The following is a 19,772-nucleotide window of genomic DNA, read 5'->3' on the forward strand; positions in this document are numbered from 1 at the left end:
ACTGCAGGCCAGGCAGCAGCTTTCTCCCTCTGTGGTCCACATCTGGAGGTCCTTTAACCACCAACCTCTCTGGCATCTTGTTACTTCTTCCTTGAAGACCCTACTGCCTTTGTTTTCTTCATTTTATGTTGATTATTGATTTGTTGATGTTGCACCTTTATAGTGTCGGTTTCAAGTTTGGACTTCTGTGTTGCGTTTGTTTATTCAAACATCTCATTCTAGTGTTGGTGTCTGAACCCCCCACCGACCCGGCAGTGACGATAAAAAAAAGGAGACAAAGAGACATTCACTCCAGGTTTTCTTTATAAAATAAGTCATCTCATCATACGCTCACATGGGTTCGTATTGTCGTACACAAGATAAGTAAAATCCACACGTACAGCTTCATGACAAACCCCTCCAGCGCTCAGGACGTTTCAGGAGGAAGAAAACCAACATGAGGCGATGGGTGAAAACGTCAACATCTGTCCTTCTTCTGCCCTCGAATGATATTGTTCTGGTAGAAATGTATTGCCGAGAGAGGGGGGGGGCGTAAGGCATCTAATCCGTTCTACTAATGAAGCTTCATTCAAGTATGGCGTCACCCACGGTTCCTCCAGTGCGTCAAGATATCAGTGAGTTTAGGGAAGTGGACATAAAACGCCGCAGCCATTTCTTTTTTCTTTTTTTAAATAAACTAGTGATTTAAGAACTGAAACAGACATTCAGAATGCATGCAGACAACAGGACGAATGTTTGTTACATCGCAGTTTAGTGTTTCAATTTTTCTTTGTTTAAAAAAAAAAATTAAATAACATGAGCCACATGGCCGACCGTGTGATCATGCGCATGTTGGTATGAAACGTTTTCTTAAAATCTAAATGGCCAATTGAAAAAAAGAAGGTGAATCACGAGTGAGGAGTGACTGTCGGCAAACTGCTGGTGAAAAATCAAAGCAGCAGTTTAAAAAAAAAAAAAAAAAAAAAGCAATAGGTGGACATCTGAAGAAAAGTACACCGGAGTGAAATAAGACAGTGGTTCTTTACCCCGTATTTAACTCATAATTCACCGAACGTCAGTCATGAAGTCAGAAGCTTCGAGCAGAGATTGACTCTGGACGTCACTAGTTTTCGTCTCTTCCCCTCCTGCTGCGGCGTGACAAGGACCCCCCATAAAAACAAAAAGCTTTTTCCTGTGGAACAAAACACAACTACAAATGTAAGGCATTGGGTATGAGAGGCCACTGAGCAACACCCCCCCTCAAAAAAAAAAAAAAAACAAAACAATCGATAGTAGAAAAAGACAGCGAGCTGCTCAGGTGACCCACAGCAGGACGGGAGGCCGCGTTCAAGGCTCATGTTTGCTCGACACACAACTCACTGCTGTGTTGTACAAATGAGTGGAGAGAGGGAGGGGAGGGGAGGAGGAGGAGGAGGGGGGTGTTTATCCTTCCATTGTTGACAGAACATCTAACTCCAGTCCTGTCTTTTCGTCGTCTCAGTCCATGATCTTTGAAACTCTGCAAACACACAGACTCCGCCTCCCGTCTACTCTGCATTCCTTCACCAGTGCGGTAACGGCAGGCTGTCGGCACGACTCCCGTCGCGGCGCCTTTCCAAAAATCCAACATTCCCCGGGGCGCTAGCCAGAGGTCAGAGACGTAATCGAAATCCCGGAAGCTGTCCTGGTCCTTGCGCGAGAGCACGCGGGGCTCGCGGGGCGGCGTGAGCGTCGGCGGCTCGGCGGTGAACTCCTCGTCGAAGTTGCTGACGTCTTCCTTCCCCACGACGGAGGGGACGAACGGAGGGGGCACCTTCCTCTGCAGCAGCGCCTCCCAGTCCACGTTCTGCAGGGACACGGAGAGGGCGGCGGCGGTTTGAGGACCACAGCCGATACTCCAACTCGGAGAGTAAGGATTGGTTTCGCGACAAGTGGACTTACTCGGAAAAACGGCTGGCTTCTTCACCTCCTCTGCATCCTTCTCGCCAGAACCCAATCGTCTCTCAGGATTCCTCCTCAGCAGCTGAGCACACACACACACACGAGTAAGAAACTATGAGTTTTACCAGACTATCACGACTGATCGTTTACAACGTAGGAAGCAGCACGTCCAGTTTGTGTGTTTCTGGGTTCTCACTTTCTCATGATGCCAATCGCCACTCGGTGGAGAGGAGCGTTGGGTAGCGGACTTCATCATTCACAATGCTGTCAAACACCTCCTCTTCATCATCCCCTGGGAACGGGGACTGCACGCACACCGCGCACGCACACGACACAGAATGCACAGAAACACAAGACTCAGTCTATTCTTAGAGATGTGAAATGGACAAGCCGACGGGTTATCTGCAGTAAAACACGTGTGAGGTCTGAGGATCTGTAACATCTGACTCACATATATTTTAAAAACAGTAAAAAAAAATCCTTCCCGCTAAATGCTAAGTACACTATAAATACCGCGAATTTCTGTGATGTGCCTTACTCCTCAACATCCTGTCCCGACCATTTTGGTGAAACAAATTTTATTCACTGACAGATTCTACAGGCTCACACAGATTAGTGCAGCCAGGTCAAACCTCTGAAAAAAACGCTAAATTTAAATAAATAAATCACTAAGAAAATACAATGATCAGATAAATGGAATATCACACACACAGTTGTTTGAACAGTTCTCACCTCTCCACCAGCATCTCGTAGATGAGGACCCCCGAGGCCCCACCAGTCCACCGCCCTGGTGTAGGACGTGTCAGTCAGGACCTCGGGGCCAGAAACTCGGGGGTCCCACAGAAGGTGCTGGTCCGGTCCCCATAGCCCATTCCTGCAGACGGAGGCAGAGCCATGAACCCGTTCCCAATTCACTTCTAACTTTAACCGCGAAGAGATGATAGTCTACAAATGTCACCACGTTATGCAATTGCTTTTTGTTTTTCCCAGCAAAAACATTTTCAGTCAGCCAGAAAACCTTGTTTGTTTTACCTTCTTTACACAACCCAAAGTCAGCGATCTTCACATAACCGTCGGTATCGAGCAGCAGGTTGTCGAGCTTCAGGTCTCTGAAGGAGAGGAGATGACGGTGAGGCAGGACGGTCAAATAGGTCAAAACACACAAACCTACAATATCTGAACAATTAAAAGGATCTTGCTCACCTGTACACAATCTTGTGGTCATGGAGGAACTGGAGGCCAAGAACCACACAGGCTGCATAAAACCTGAAGTCCAGGAAAAAAAAACAAAGACGTGAGCCAAACCTTACAGTGAAAAGAATGAAACACGGGACGCCATAAACACCAACTGAAGCCGGAAGTGGCTGCGATCACAGCGACTCAAGTTCTGTTGTGAATGAGAGACTAAACAGCTCCATAAACAAAGTTGCGTTGTATGAATGACTTCTGTGTGAGCGGGTGGACATTCAGAATAAAGGGCGTGAGTCGTACGCACACGGCCCGCGGCTCAGTGAAGACGTCCGTGTGGATGTGCATCATCAGGTCGCCGCCCGCCGTGTACTCCATCACGAAGCACACGTGCTCCGGCGTCTGGAAGCAGGCGAACAGGTTGACCAGGAAGGGATGGTGCGAGAGGTTCACGATCTCAAAGATACGCTTCTCGCACATCAGACTGCGGAAGAAGGAAGAAGGAAAGGCGAAATAAGATAGGAGAACTGCAGGAGGAGCAGAGGAGAAAGATTACAGGACATTTGCACATAATTATATAATTAGTTTCAGTTTGGTCCATGAAACACCCACACGGAAGCCCACAGATGAAGCTGATCACAGGGTTTACAGCACCGCGGATATTAAACACTGAGGATAAATACAGTGACGAGGCTCCACAGCAGAAAACCAGCAGTCAATCCAAACAAACCTTTCCCACCTCATCCCGCGCTACAATGTGCCTTTTTTCAGGGCTTTGATGGCAAACCTAGTGCCCGTCTTCTTGTACTCCGACAGCAACACCTGAAGACACAAAGAATTTATGGATATAAATCTAATGAGGAACAACAAGCAAGCATGAAGGCTGAACAAAACCTCAAAAAGACGCTCTCTTTTTAATTACTGCAATTTAACACAAGGAAAAAAGCCTCAAGATGAACAACATGTTCAATCATATTAGTGCACATACTGAGCTCTTTGAGTGTAACTCACCTGTTTGCGTGAACATTTCTATTATTTCCTAGATTTAAAGTCACAGATTTGAGAGGAACGGTTAAATCTGAAAAGCGCACCTTCCCAAAGTGCCCCCTGCCGAGCACAGCGATCAGCCTGAAGTCCTGCAGAGAGAGAGGACCTTTCTTCTGCCTGCTGCGGAGATCGACACACACAGCACAAACCACGGATATTAAACATGTCGGCAGCGAGGCTGGGTGCAGCACGCCATAAAACATTCATGTGTAACAAACAAGTTAAATTTAAGATCTGTATAGTTCAGTAAAAAGGGTCCTGATGTGTCCCATCCAGTTCGTCTTTCTTGATTTCTACATGAATTCATAAATCAAACACATGACGGGCCGTGTCCGTGTCCGTGTGTCTACTGCCAACAGACGGGGTTCGGACAGGGGACTCGGGGGTGAGGTCTCGGGGGGGAGAAGGGCTCGATGACTGGCAGTCGTTCTATTGGGGGGCGATTCAGGAGAAACACAAAGGAAAGACGTCCAGAGAGACGGCGGTCATGAGACACACGACGGAAAAGACATGAAGTAATGAAGTGACTCTGTCCCTCCTCTGGAAAACACACACTCCCAGTTTCTGGATCAATTCCTCATAGTCGTCAATCCGCCCGACGAAGGCAGCTGAGTCAATGTGAATTCAAGCTAAATCTGCCATCTTATTGTCCAGGCCTGACTGATCTAATCATCCAGCATTATCATCGTTTGAGGGTAAAAGTAATTTTTATATCGATTATGTGGATTTAAGTGTAGCTCTTTTCCCTACAACAGTCTGAAAGGAAATCTTTTCAGGATAGATTTTCACAGGTTTCCACACACCTCCCTGTCTCCCCGGTTTACTCTCTCTCTGTCTGCCTCACCGGGGTGTGTGTGTCGAGTCTCTCTTGTAATCGCCTCTTATCGGGGAGTCGCTGTCCAGACTCAGCTTCTCCACTGAGATCTCCCTGAAAGATCCAAAACGGGGACAGACACACGCCGCGATGCCGACCGACAGGACAAAACAAAAAACAAAACAAACAAAACAAAACACATAAGGGTGGTAGGACAGGAGGCAAGAGGAAGCATCCACGCTTTAACGTTCACCAGGAAACCACGAGGAAGGGAAGAAGGTTCAAGGGCAAGCTGCTGCTCGGCAGCACGGATCCATCGCCATCAAACGTCACACACTCCTGCTGGTTACGCTCCGACGGCGTGCGAGTCTCACCCGGTGTGAGCGAGACGCTGTGTGCGTTGGGACTGTAGGTTCCTGAGTTGTTGACCGTTGGGGATGGCGTTTCGGAGCAGCCTCACCCACGTCCCGATGTCCACGTTCATCTGGCGGGCCCGAAGGAACGCCTTGCCTGGAAAAGAGTGTTCGGTTAAGGTCCTTAACGTCCCGCAGCAACACCCGCATGTGTGTCAGGGAGTGAGACAAGCAGGGGCTTGAGTTTAAATGTAAGAAAATATGTAATAAACACATAAGGGAGGAGTTAAAATCTTATAAATCCAGATGAAGAGTCCAAAATGTTGAGTATTTCTGATCTATTCACAGACTATAAAAGAACCTCAAAGAAACAAATACAAAAAAAGTTTCATTTTGATAAAATGGTAAACCTGTCCCTTTATAAACCATTAAATTCAACTGAAGAAAAACTGTTCGTTCACATACTGCGAGTGAGGAAATGCAAAACAATTAGCTCCCAAACATAATACAGTTTTAGATGCAGATGTAAGAGAGGAAATGATTCTGCTTCTACTAAGATAAAAAGACGTAACTGTCACTCATTATTTTCACTAAATATTCTACAACCAGCTTAAATTTAATAGGCTATCAACATTAAACAGTCTTGAACTACTGATACTAGCTGTAATTGTGATGAACCCAGTCTAGCAAAGGAAATGTTATCGTGGAATGTAAATGGAGTCAATGTGACTAAATCGAATTTTTGTTCCTTTGAATTGAGTTTAATTTCGGGAAAATAAAAGTCCCCCTCTCCCCCTCGAAAAAAAAAAAAAAAAACCCAAGAAAAACCCAGACCTGAAAGCAGCAGATCTGAGGCTACACACAACACCACAGTCACACCAAACACACACCCACACACACACCGCAAACTTTTTCTTCAGTCTGAAAAGCATCACTAAGCTTACTCATGACTCTTGAAGATTGCTAGTTCAACAACATTGTCCAGCAGAGGGCGCTGTGGTCTAAAGAAAAAGCATCAAACTGCCAGACTGCAGCTTTTCTTTATGTTGGCTCCAAATTTCTATGTCAATGTTAGTTACAATAAAACGTAACTTTTCTTTTTTTTTTTAATGTATAAAAAAACAGCCGAGTAGAAGCAGTTTTCCCTCCACTCTGTGTGCTTCTCACCTTGCTGCTTGGAAAACACTTTCTTCTGCCTCTGGAGACGAGGAACTCGCTCAATAACGGGGTTAAAGAAAGTCACCTGAAAATAAAATAAATAAATAAATAAATGAAAAAGCAGGCACATATTTTTATTTCCAGACTCCTCACTGGATCCAGGCATTATATCAAAGCAGCGTTTTGCAGCACAGGTTCATGTGAAACCTCGCAGGTGGGCGTTTTACGCACACATGAATATCTTTGCATATTTATGGAAGCGCACGTGTGACGTGTGCAGATGTGCCGAGGCGACCTCTGCGCACAGAGGTCTCTTTACCCAGACAGGAGCTGTGAAGTCGACATTAGCGCGCGTGGGCGGCGCTTTACCTCCGCCAGCAGCAGGCCCTGAGGCTCCAGCTCCAGCTGAACCCGGTGCTTCTGGTTGTCCAGGAACTCCTCCAGCTTCAGGTACTTGAGAGCGCACAGAGAGCGGTAGTCCTTCCAGTAAACTGCAATCTCCATCTCCCTCGACTAAAACACACACATATAAAAAAAAAAAAAAAAAAAAAAGCAGTGTTGAGACAGACGACGCCTGTTTTTCCATCCTGGAAGATCAGACGAGGCGCTGTGGATTCACTGACCCGTTCCAGCTCCACAGTGAAGGTTTGGTCCCAGGCCTGCTCTCCCACAGTCCTCCAGGCTGTCTGGCCCACCACTGTGTTATCCAGCTTCAGCACCGCACTCACCTCAGCTACACACACACACACACACACACACACACACACACACACACACACGCACACAAAGCTATTACCTCCCGAAACTAAAGCTTTCAGCAGAATAAAAACAAAACCGCTTCATGCTCACGCTGCAGCGCATAACACGGCTGAGGTATTGATCTGCTGAGATGGAGCAGAAAGTGCAACATCTTTAAAACAGCTGTCTAAATCCTCTTACGCAGCATTCCAAACAATCAAGTGAAAACTGCCGCTAAAGTGGTTCGGCGAGCGATTGAAGTAAAATCCATCGGAGGTGACCTTGAAAGCACCATCTATCTAATCAGCTTATCGATTCGAAAATGATCAAGACGACGTGTGTTGGGGGGAATCACGTGGGAACGTGCGGACTCACACAGCAGCTCCTCGGTCTTGCTGGGCGTCTTGCCGCTGACCGAGCCGCTGCGGCCGTACAGGCCCTTGCTGCCCCTCATGAAGGACCTGGTGTCTCCGGGACTGTAGCAGGGCAGCGTGACCGCCGTCCCTTTGTTGCGGCCCGGAACGACCTCTAGTAGGCCAACGCAGCCGAGCAGCTGGACCTGCAGCGTACCTGAAGACCGAGAGAAACACAGCGGGGGTGACTGTTACCGTCCGTCACGGAGCCAGGCAGAAGAGATCAATTAAGAGACAATTAAATCTGGAGAAACTTAGAGAAATTAGTGGCACATAAACAGCATCAAGCTGAAAACTATTGATTTCACATAAACAAACAATGACTATATGGAACTGCAACAATCTCTACATGAAGCCAATTTTAATGATACTTTCTGGTGGAAAATACAGTGAAATGTTCAATAACCTGTTGCTTTATTTATGTTTTTACAAACCGACCCAGACAACATGACTTTGATGAACGCTCATGGCCACGATCTCAGCTCGGTTCTCAGTGTTGCATCGTGTTCACTACTCTCAACAAGTTTGTTTAACTGACAAAAAAAAAAAAAAAAAAAAAGAAGAAGAAGAAAAAGAAATCAATGTTTTCTTTGAAATCTACACCATTTGCTTGGTGACCCTAATTGGAGGCTTTTGCGGGCCAGCTTTGGCCCATGGGCCTCATGTTTGACACCCCTGCATTAACCCTATCGGGACTGATTAACTGTCATGCAGCCGTCCGCCTCTAGTTGGAGCTACGAAGCCATGACATGGCAGGCCTGGCTGGTTCTCTCTCAAAGCAACCACAAGTTGTCAGCAAGGTCATAAAAAAAACAAACATGAAAACCAAGTAGGATGTGGGTCGAACAAGAATAATACTGGCAATAAATCACTACTGAAGTACATTTCTTGGCGTAAAAAAACCTCTAAAGTCCAGAAAGCTTCTTCACCTCTCATTTCTAAACAGCAGGAACAAATTGATTCTGATTAACCTTCAGTTTCAGAGTGTGTGTGTGTTGAGTTGGAGGTGTGTAACTCGGTCTTGAGTGACCCACCAGTGAGAGGCGAGGGCTTGTTGAGCGTGCTGTACTGGTTGTGTAGGTAGGGGGCGCTGTGGCCGGAGCTGAAGGCGGGCGAGGACGCCAGGACCATCTCCTCCTTGATGACGCTGGCCTTGGGGTGGTCCTTGGGGAGCTCGGCCAGACGCTGGTCCAGAGAGTCCCTCAGCAGGTCCAGGCGCTGGGACGACTCGCTGAGACGGGACTGCGCCTGCAAGACGCCGCACGGGGAGAACACACACGTTAACCTCCATCGCTTCGTATGGATTCTCTACCCCCATTTGTTTGATCGCCGACTGTGCCAACCTCAGACAGAGCTTTCTTGTCCTGAACCTTGCTGGCCCCCAGGAGCCTCAGGACGTTCTTGGCCCCCTCGGCGACGGCGTGCTCCACCCTGTAGTGATGCCTCAGCTCCTCGATGCGCAGCTCCAACAGGTCCTGGTTACCTGGGTTTAGGAAAGCAGCATCAGTGAGTCTGTTTTGTCCCTGCTGGCTGGACGGATGCGAGTCCCGCTCGCTCGTTTTGGAGGCGAGGTGTTTTTAGGAAAGGCCCCCGGGGCCAGCAGGGCGAGCTTTATGCGTTAATGCATTACACAAAGAAACATCAGCAGCGCCTGGAGGAAGGTAAACAGGCCGAGCGTTCACCAGCAGGCAGCATTAGCTTCATCTCTGCCGTTTCCAGATGGACCAAGAGTCCCATGATTAGAGCAAACACAACAATAAACGCCACTCCTGATTTATTTATTCTCAAAATTGCTGAATGTTTACGGTAATCCAGCCAGATAAGACCCGGTCGACCTCCCGCGGTGGGTAATATAGAGGATGAATAAATAACGCGCTGCTTCAAGTCGCTCTCCATCTGAACTGAAAGGCCTCGAAAACTCGAGCAAGATCACTCCGCCGTGGAACCGTTAGGGCTCGTCCAATGCTAGTCGTGTTACTGCAGAAAAACAGAGGCATGGAATCGCGTAATGAACACCACAGGGTCAGCACTGAAACGCATCTGGAGCTAAGTGGTTTAGTTTAATGGATACGGTAACGGCGAGCGCAGCCGAGCGCAGCCGAGCGCAGAGAGGGTAACAGGATACGACGCGTTTAAAAAAAAAAGGTTGCATTTGACTTTAAAATGTGCGATCAGCGAAGAGTGATTGGGGATGATCTTTTATGAGTCATGAACCATTCACAACACCGCAATGAAGAGGGGGAAAAAAGAAAAGAACAGCGAGCGGAGGAGAGGAGGGGGGGTGTAAGGGAAGAAAGTGGTCTGGATGCTTTTATCTCCTAATAAGGTGTTGTGCCTGGAGCCCAGGCCCTGTGAGATGACCCCTCTGGCGGGTGTGGTGCCTGGAGACTGTCTGTCTGTCTGTGTACACTGTACACACACACAGCCCTGTGATAGTGTGTGGTTTAACAGAGAGGGGCTGAATCGCCAGAAAGGATCCGGAGACCAGAAGAAACAAAAGCAAATCGCAAAGAAAAAAGGAGAGAAAATGTGTGTGTCGTTTTCTTTTGTCACTTTTTTTAACATTAGATCTTATAAGTCTGCATAAACTGTAAAAAATGAGAAATAAGAGAAATAATTATTGCTGTAGTGAATGGATTTCACTTTTATGGCAGATTATTGTTCAAAATGAATTATTAAAAAGAGGAGACAGTCAGAAGAAAAGGAAGATCTGAAATATGTTCAAAGCAGCAGTGAAGCCTGTAAAGTCCTGCTCGCCTTTTTCCCTTTGAGTCATTTGAACAAATGAACTGGGATCCATAAACTGAGGACGTTGCATAAGAGCTCCAAAATAGAGGTCAGGGAACAGATAGGACAAACACCAACTCCAATTCCACGACATAAAGCAATAAACCAAAGTCAGTTAAATGGAAAAGTTTTTTTCTCTCTGTATTGTATTAATAGACTGATAACTGTCAGCATGTTGGTTTTTACAGATCCTGACATCGATGCTGTCTTACAGACCTCAGAGCTAAAGAACGACACACTGCCGGCTGCTTTATTGGAGGTAAGAGCAGGAACACCACCGGGCAGGCTGCCGTTATGCATTTCTCCATCACCAGCTATAAATACAGGACATGAACAGGAAGACAGAGTGGAAAAAGCATAAAACATGGGAGAACCCGGGGGAATAATCGGAGCGGTGACATGTCTGTTCAGTTCGGCGATTTATAAAATATTTAGTGAATCCACGGGAAGCTGCACCATGTCTGACCAGTTCGCTACAGTCATTTATGTCAGATATTATTGTTTGAAATAAGAGAAATCAGAGCTGTGCAGGAATTCTGCGGTTTACCATTATCTGCTGTAATCACAACACATTTTAAAACGAGTCTTAGAAATACTAAAGCACAGCTGAAGCATTTCTGATGACACCACTTTCTAAACAGTCTCTCACTTTGACCTGGTCGTCTTTAACTCTTCGGCGCGTCTTTCTCTCACCGCTAATTTTCACAGACCCTCCTCCTCACGTCAATGTCATCAATGGCCCGTTTTTTTTTTTTTTTTCCTTTTCAGCGAGGCCCTAATGGACGACGCCACTCACTGCGCTCCCAGAAAAAACCTTTCTAAACCTTTTTACCTGTCCTTCCATTGATCATTCTGCCACTGCCCGTAGAGGAAACTGAAGCAGAAGGCAAAAACACCCTCTGACTGTAGTTTAATGAACAACAAAGGCGCGTGGGGGCTTTTATCGCACTACAGCGGTCCGAAAACTGCAACTTTCGCATCAAAAGGTGCTTTGCTTTGCACGGACAGCATGATACAGTGTGAGCGTCTGTGTGTGTGTTTTTTTTTCTGTGTCAAACACTTTTCATCTGCCCACCTGGTTAGTTGGGGCCACTCGTTTCTTTGTGTTGTGCGTCTGTGTGTGGATTTGTGTTAACGCACCAGGTGGGCTATTTCACAGGCTTTGTATTGCTCACGCCGATATGTGGAAGCCACACACACACACACACACACTCCACTGTGGATCAAACCTAAACAATCCTCTTCATCTGTGGAAGACCCAGGTGAAAACACTGCACTTGCTCGCCATTGATCTGTTTATGCATTCGTGTGTGTGTGTGTGTGTGTGTGCTGTCTGCAGCTGCTGTACGATGTGCAGAGAAGAAGAATGAAAGCAGATCTAATACAGACACACGGAGATGAGAGGCGCGACCTGTCACTTCCAGACGACCGCCAACATGAACCACATTCTCACAGCATCATGAAAATGATATTCACCCTGCAGGCGATCAAAAATCTGCAAGGTCGTGATCTTATTCTGGGTTCATATGCAGCAGAAAATGAGCTGGATTTAATTTCAGGGACAACCGTTATCGATTGATCTGCAGCAGACCCATTTTCCTGCCATCTGAAGTGCAGAAGCTTTCCTGATGAGCCCAGTATGGAAGCTGCAGTGGTTTTTAAAGGCACTGACGTGTAAATCCAGCCGAGCAATCAGAGCCTGCTGCAGCCACAGCCTCTCTCTGCTCGGACTCCTGGTTAGCTCGCCTTCCGCAAAGCGAAGCAGGACTCACCTGGTACGTCGTCGTCGTGCTCAGTGGCCTGGACGGCTTTGGGATCCTGCATGCGGATGATGTCGATTTTAGTTTTACTGTCCTGCAGCATCTGCTGGGCCGTCTGCAGCATCTTCTTATCCTGCCACGGAGGGAGAAGCGAGAAACACTGTCAGTACCTCTGTTCTCTGTACCTCTTAATTGTGTCTGAAATGTTCACTGGCAGATGTGAAATGGAGGAAAACTGGGTTTTTAATCGGGGATATGAAAGACGGCCCTCTGAGGCTCTCCCTCCCATCCCTGCTTCTTTCCTTTCCGGAAGGTGGAGCACCAGAAACAAGGTCAAATGACAAAGTCAAACAGATGCTGAACAGACACAGAGGGGGGGCTAATCCAACCTGAGTGACGAGGCGTCAGCATCTGACCGATTTAGATTTATAATATTAAGCAACTAGAAAATATCGGCTGAGTCAGCAGATTGAAAAGAAGCTGATCATGAAACCAGACATGCAGAAGGTTATCGTTCACCTGAGGGGGGGGGGGGGGGGGGGGGGGCGACTACACAGTGTTCCTTTGTCCTTCTGACATAAAGGTAATGATCGCAGTAAATTCTGACGTAATTATACTTTTCTTTAATGCTGCAGATGGAAAAGGACAGATTGAACATTAAAGGGACTCAAGATATTAGAATAAAAGAATAACCTGTCTCTACTGAACAATTAAACCTTTTTTCCCCACGGGCCTGCTGTTTATTATCCCAGTTTTACATAAAATTTATAAAATGCGGTATTGTGAACACCTATGTGTGGGGAAACTAGATGTTTCTTTACCTTAGTCGATCCATTGGCGTAGATGGGAATCATGTTCTCGACCCCCTGCTTGACTTTGAGCTCGATGTTGAGCTGCCTCTCCAGGGCAGCGATGCGTTCCTTGTGGGCCGACGTGCGGCTCTCTGCCCCGGGAGACTGGGGACACTCATCTGCGCGGAACAGGAAAAGGTTGGAGACGATATAATAAGGAACAAGATGAGGTTTCACATGGAGTGCAAGAAAATGAAAGCACCCTTGAGGGAATTTCACGCTGTGTCTAATAATATTGTTGCACTCTTGGGGTCGTTCTGCAGCAAACAAGGCTTTTATATACGGGAATATGGAAAAAGATCCAAAGACTGAGACACAGTTTTATGTGTTTTTTCCTCTGAATTGTGTTTTAACAAAAAAAAAGGCATAAAAACAGTTTTAACTGTCCAAAAACTACATAACTTCATACAAATGTAGGTGCGGCAGACAAACATCAGGCTTTCCCAACTAGATGAATATGTCACATGTTACTCATCGATTCATGTATGAACTCCTGAGTAAATCCAAAGGTGCGGCAGAAAGAGTGAGACTCTGACCTTTGTTTTCCTCTCCACCCTTCACCACGATGTGAGCGTCCAGCTCCTGGAGCTGAGCGTGAAGACTGTCCAGCCTGCGGTTTGAAGACCTCAGCTGACTGTCCACCTGCAGGTTCCATTAAAAAAAAAAAAAAACAAGGCAGGAACATTTTAATAGGTGCTGGAGATGATGCAGTTCATCTCATCCATCGATAAATATGGCTACTTAATGGAAAGTGTCGATATAAGAAAGACAACAGGAAGCTTTCTTTGAACATTTCCAACACTGGAAAACAATCAATGGATTTCATTCCTGAACTCGTCATAAATTCAATCAGGTTTTAATGCTGACAGGTTTTCATCCAAACACAATGCCACTGTGCAGACTGGGTATGACTCTGAAGGTGATGAAACACTGAATACTTGTCTTAACAAAGGAGGGAACTATTGAACGATCATTACTGTTATAAATCACGCGTGAATATTTATTTATAAACAGGTTTTTACCAACACACCCTCAGGCTGAAGCTTCTGCCAAATAGAACTGAACACAGAGCCAGATAAGGAACTGGTGCAGTTGTGGCATACACTTGCATCAAGAATTAACCATTTAAAAAAAAATTTAGAAGAGAAAGAAAGAAAAGAAAACCATGTGAAGGTAAATGATTGGAAGATATATTGTTATTAAATACAAAATGAAAAAAAAAAAACAATTCAATGTAAGGCTATGCTTCAGGATTAGTGTAAAAAGTTGACACGATTCAGTCTTCACACATCTCAAGAACACATAACTGATCATTTAACGTACAAGACTGAAGGCAACGACTGTTTACAAAGCATGGAATCAAGTAAAAACGGGAAATGACACTCGACTACAACGATTGGCAGGACTCCTTCTATCCTCCATCATAATTATTTGAGATTGGCAAATCACTGCATCTTGTTTATGTTTTACACATCATCACCACCCGGGGTCAAAACACGAGTCGTATGAGGGTTCAAACGAAGGTTCAGATTTATCAGAAAGATGAACTTTCTGTTGAAGGAGACATCAACTGGAAATGGCGTTCTACTAGTGAAAACATGAATATAGGTGTTGGACCTGAGTTCAAACTTGCCTGAAAATCTGGAGTTTGAAAGTGGCAGGATTTTTTCATCTGGGATCTTTGTTTGAACCAGAATTGCCCCCCACCCCCCCAACGCGGGATCAGTTGATTCTGCTACTGTGATGTTGTCAACGTAGGAAACTCTTCTCTCCCACCCCTCCTCCACCCCCTGAATCACAGATCTAGTGCCGTGTGTGACAGCTTGCCGGGAGATGAGACGGTGGCGTACCTGCTGTGCGTTCCTCTTGTCGGTCGTGGCCCTGCGCAGGTTCTCGGCCCCCTCCTTGATCTTCAGTTCCTTCCGTATCTCCCTGCGGATCCTTTCACGCTGCTCGTCCAGGACCTGCTGAACGTTGGAGTCCGAGAAGTCGGTGTTCTGGTCCAGACCGAGCTGCTCCAGAACGGACAGTCCACCCGGGTCGCTCTGGACAGGACGACAAAGAGGAAGGTCAGGCTGGGACTACAGACAACTGGCGCTCACGGCGATGTCGGGGCTCCCTCTCATAGTGAAGCGTTGGATTGCTCGCCCAGATGTGTTGCTGCAGTGGCAATTCTGCTGTCTGTTAGTTTTTTGTCGTTGCAACAACACATTAAAAATAAACCCAAGCGAACTGCGGCCTCGGATCGTAAGCTTTGCAATGGAACCACACACGTGTCGCAGCACAATGCGCTATCAGCCAACAATGGCGAGCACACGGAAAAAAGCACATGGATTGTTGTTCGGGTGACTCATCTATCAACCTGTCAAGTCCCGTGAGAATATGGACCCCTGCCTGCCATTGTTGTCACTGTCCTCTTCCTTGTGCGGATGAAGCGTTTACTACAGCTGTGGCGCACACGTGTCGCAGCAGCGTTTTCAGCGGCTCCGAGCACCGGCGTCGTGTAAACAGACGCCCAACCAGCAACAAAAGTTTTCCGTTTTCACTTCAAAGTCGCTGTCGCATAAGCGGAGCCTCGATCTGGGTCGTATCTAGTATCACAGAGGGGATCAGCTAAAGACTTTAGTAGCCAGTAATTTAAACTTTATAAAAGAACATTCTCAGACAGGACAAACATGGATGGATACAACAATAGTATGCAACTTTACCTGTATTTGTTTCAAATGAAAATGGGCATAAGTCCTAAATAAACAAACATGCTAAACGATGGCTCAAGAAGGAAACCAAATGTTCTAAAAGGTGTGTTTCAGGAGAGTTATTGTTTGTTCTGGCATTGAGCTGTCCAGTATTTTTGAGTGATGAAAGTGATCAGTAGTGCCACAAAATGTATAGCGTGTACAGAAAACAGCCTAACATATCACTCCTCTCAGCCTGGCAACACGGTGAATCACACAGATAAGGCGGTAATGGGAGGGAAGGCCAGGAGATATGAGGGGGGAGGAAAAGCGGAAGGGAAAAAAAAAAACTACAAAGCTTTTCTTTTAAACATTTTAAAATAATCCTGCACCGCCCGGTCCATTAACAAAATTTACTTTTCTCAAAAAACAACAACAAAGATGTCATTTTCAGGATAGTTTACTTTATCAAAAAAAAAAAAACAAAAAAAAAACCCATACACAAGCATAATAGTGGATTATAAAGCCGTCTTATTATCTGTGTTACAGTCCTCGTTCAGTATTTTCTCACGATCTCACGTCTCATCTACAGCTCAAGGCTGCATTAACTCACCTGAAAACCACTAATAGTTATTTAAGCACGGCTATAAAACGGGACCACACACACTTCAACGGTTACAAGGTTAGCGTGAAAAGACACCAGTCGGAGAGCGAATACGGATCCCAGCAGGAGGAAGGAGAGAAATCACTGTACGAAGACCACACAAAAATCAAACCGACTTCACCTCGGAGCTGTCCTCATCCTCCTCGTCGCCATGCCAACACATAGTCCACTCGGTCCCGAAGACCTCCGAAACGGCCGGAGAGGAGCAGAAAACTGCTGAACTCCGAGCTCAGACCGACAACTTAATGCCACACCGAGAGCAAAAAAAAAAAAAAAAAACGGGCCAGGGGGGGAAAACCGATAAAAAGAGATAAAGAGAGGGAGAGTTAAGTGAGGGAGGAGGGGGAACGCCTCCGAAAGAGGATATCCGTCCAACACCAAGCTGCTCAGGCCTTTCCTGTTTCCTCTGCCATTTCTGCCGCTGTCAGAGGGGAGCGAGAGAGTAATGGAGGACAAAGGATAGAGTCTCCCACTCGAAGCGTTTGGTAAATTATTCCTGCACCTGAAGCAACAGGCCTGTCAAGTCTTCATCCTTAATCAGCTCTGGCTGGAAGTGTGTTCCTGACAGCTTATTTCGCCGCTCCCATTCGGGGCGCCGATACCATCTTGCGGGGCGGAAACAAAGGAAGGATGAGTTTTCCAAGTATTGGATCAAAGCCAGAGAATTTTAGGTCAGGATGCATTTTTCGCGTCCTGCCGGACTTCGTGCTTCCTACCGTTCCCCTTCTCCTATAGAGCGCTGAGCGCATGATCACGTCTCTATACGAGGAGCCGAGGGAGGAGATTCCGCCCCGATAGTGGCTTTAAAAACTCACTCCAGACTGAAGGGAGAGCCGCCGCGCACTGTGAACACGCTGGCAGAGTTTCTGAGCCACAGTTTGGAAACGTGGTCATTCTGCTGGAAGTGTGGGATTGTTCTTGCTTCGGGGAGTAAATCAAACAAGCTTTACAAAAGCTGTAAAGTTGGATAAATTCTATTTACCTCCACTGACCGAACGCTTCGGAGTGAGAAATGCTACATCAATAAATTACTTCCCCTCACATTGAACATTTTGTGGAAATTGTTTTGTGGGTTTACGTCAAAAAGAACCAATAATGTCTGTAATCCTGTGATTTATCCGTCCCTTAACACAACACTGGCTTAGTGCTCCACGATCAATCTCTATCATAACTAAGTTAGCTTCATATATTCCAATTTAAGGGGAGAAGGCTTGGAATGCTTTTTCACTTAGAGCTAGTAATGAAACACATTTGGCAAACAGGATCAGCTATAGCTAATTTTACATACAGTAAATATGGTCTGAAAACAAAGATCACATTTGGTCACATTTAAAACACTGGCAGCTTTTGGCAGCAGTTTATGTTGATGATGCTCTTTTCTCTGCCGATACGTTCCCTGCTGTGCACCGGCTGCCACGCTGACTGGAGACCGTGAACTCTTCTTGGCTCGCACGGCCTGATGAATGTGAAAAGAAACTTTCACTCAACGCAGTTACTCCTCCCCGGGCGGGAAGTGTTTGTTCACGTGACGTAAACCTGTCATAGTTGGAAAGTTTGTGTGTTATTTCCAGCCCTGGGCCCAGTGGGAGGAGGCGCTGCTGCTGGGATCATGCTGGACCGTCTCAGTATCACTCTGTTTCTGCGAAGCCTGAAGGCCTGACTGTGTAACTGAGGTGGGAGCATCTCGTTTGAGTCTCTTACTTCTCCTCGTATCGTCTCCTTTGCTTTAGAGGAGCCGATCAAACCATTAACTCACTTTTCAAAGCTGGGTTCTGCAGTAGCACGGGAGCTGGTGAGTCATTTGTCCAGTTGGTGTTGAAAACATGTCAACTACAGCAGATGCTCATCCACACAACGTGATGGGACACACACACACAGACATATTGTTGGGATGAAACGCCCTCAGAGCCGTCACGGCGAATCTCCTCTCCCAGCGACACCTTTCCAGCAGTGAGAGAGAGAACACCGATGCACTGCAACAATCAACCTCCAGTGTCCGACCGCCCGGATCCCTGCGACACCACAAAGATGGCGACGGCTAACGGGCACGGATGACTCATCCCGCGCAGCCTGTCAGGGAGCCCGACCAGGGAGGAAACATTTCAGCGGCGGGTCAGGAAAGTAAAATGACGCGCTAATTCACTAGATGCCAGCGCCGAGCGAGGCTGATTGGATCAGACTGAGAAGACAGCGGCATGAAGAAGCCCGGGCTGGACGTGAGAGGGACGAGACGGGGTCCGGGAAAAGTGCCGCTGTGCGCTGCGGTGTGTGTGTGTGTGGAGGTTTACTACAGAGTGATAATGACCATTGGGAGAGATGGTACACACACAGGCTCTCCAAATATATATTCACTTTTATTTATCACACACTCAGCTTCCAGTGCGTCTCAAGGAGAAAGGCCACAGAGATCAGTCCAGTTGGACTGATGTAAGTGTTGTGACAGCGGGTGTGATCGATGTACCGTCGTACTCTCAAGTCCAACATCCACCGTGGTGTGTGGGCTGTTGAACATGAGGAAAACCCGGCCGACCACCTCCAGCCGGACACTCCTAACTTTACAGAGGGAATAATACAAGCTCAAAGTCACACTTCATGTTATTTATATGAAATCAGGCCAACACAAACAGACAAGCCAAAACACACGTGTCCCGCATTGCGGCTCTCAGCTGACGTCAGTTTTATAACACGTGTGGTGGCACAATCTGCTCCATGGACATGTGAGGAGCTGGTCAGAAACAAGTCAACGATGGCCGATAATGAATCATGAATGAGCGCAACGAGGGCAAACACATAATGAGTTAGTAATAGCAAGAAATAGGACATTTACCAGCTGTTTGAGTGACTCAGCAGAAATTTGACATAAATGACTGTTATTATGCACAATATCAAATCCATTTCTTTTTACTGCAGCTCATAACCAACCTCTGTAATGATCTGAAATTGCGTTTTATTGTAAATGACACACTTTGTGCTGCTATTGCAAACTCAAAAGCCGCTCTGAATGTAAAGTTACAACTGTAAAAGGATCGTAAAATATCTGGACATCTTCACTGAATCTGTGATCATGTGACGAAAATGCGCATGCAGCATCTCAGCTGTCTCTATTGCAACATCAGCAAGTGAAACGCATTCAACACGACTGACAACTGAAAATATCAAACATGGAAAGCGGTTTATTTTTTAATAAACTAAACAAATATACAGACATTAAACATCATTTCACAGTATTCAATGCACAGAGCCAATATATTAAGCTGGATAACTGTTAATGTCAACTTTATGGTAATGGTGATATTAATGTGGAATAGCTTTGAGGTGAAAAGTCAGATAATAACCAAATTCTAAAATTTTATTCAGACATCTTACATGATTCTTATGTCTGGACTGTTCTCAACTGATCCAAT

The 19,772-nt window shown here is 46.3% G+C and overlaps 1 pseudogene; it reads right to left on the reverse strand.

Moving 5' to 3' along the window:
• Positions 1-285: 285 nt before the first annotated feature.
• On the reverse strand, positions 286-16,616 carry LOC115390286 (serine/threonine-protein kinase N1-like; annotated as a pseudogene).
• Between the last annotated feature and the right edge of the window lie 3,156 nt (positions 16,617-19,772).

The sequence above is a fragment of the Salarias fasciatus genome, chromosome 6 (assembly GCF_902148845.1).
Source record: "Salarias fasciatus chromosome 6, fSalaFa1.1, whole genome shotgun sequence".
NCBI lineage: Eukaryota > Metazoa > Chordata > Actinopteri > Blenniiformes > Blenniidae > Salarias > Salarias fasciatus.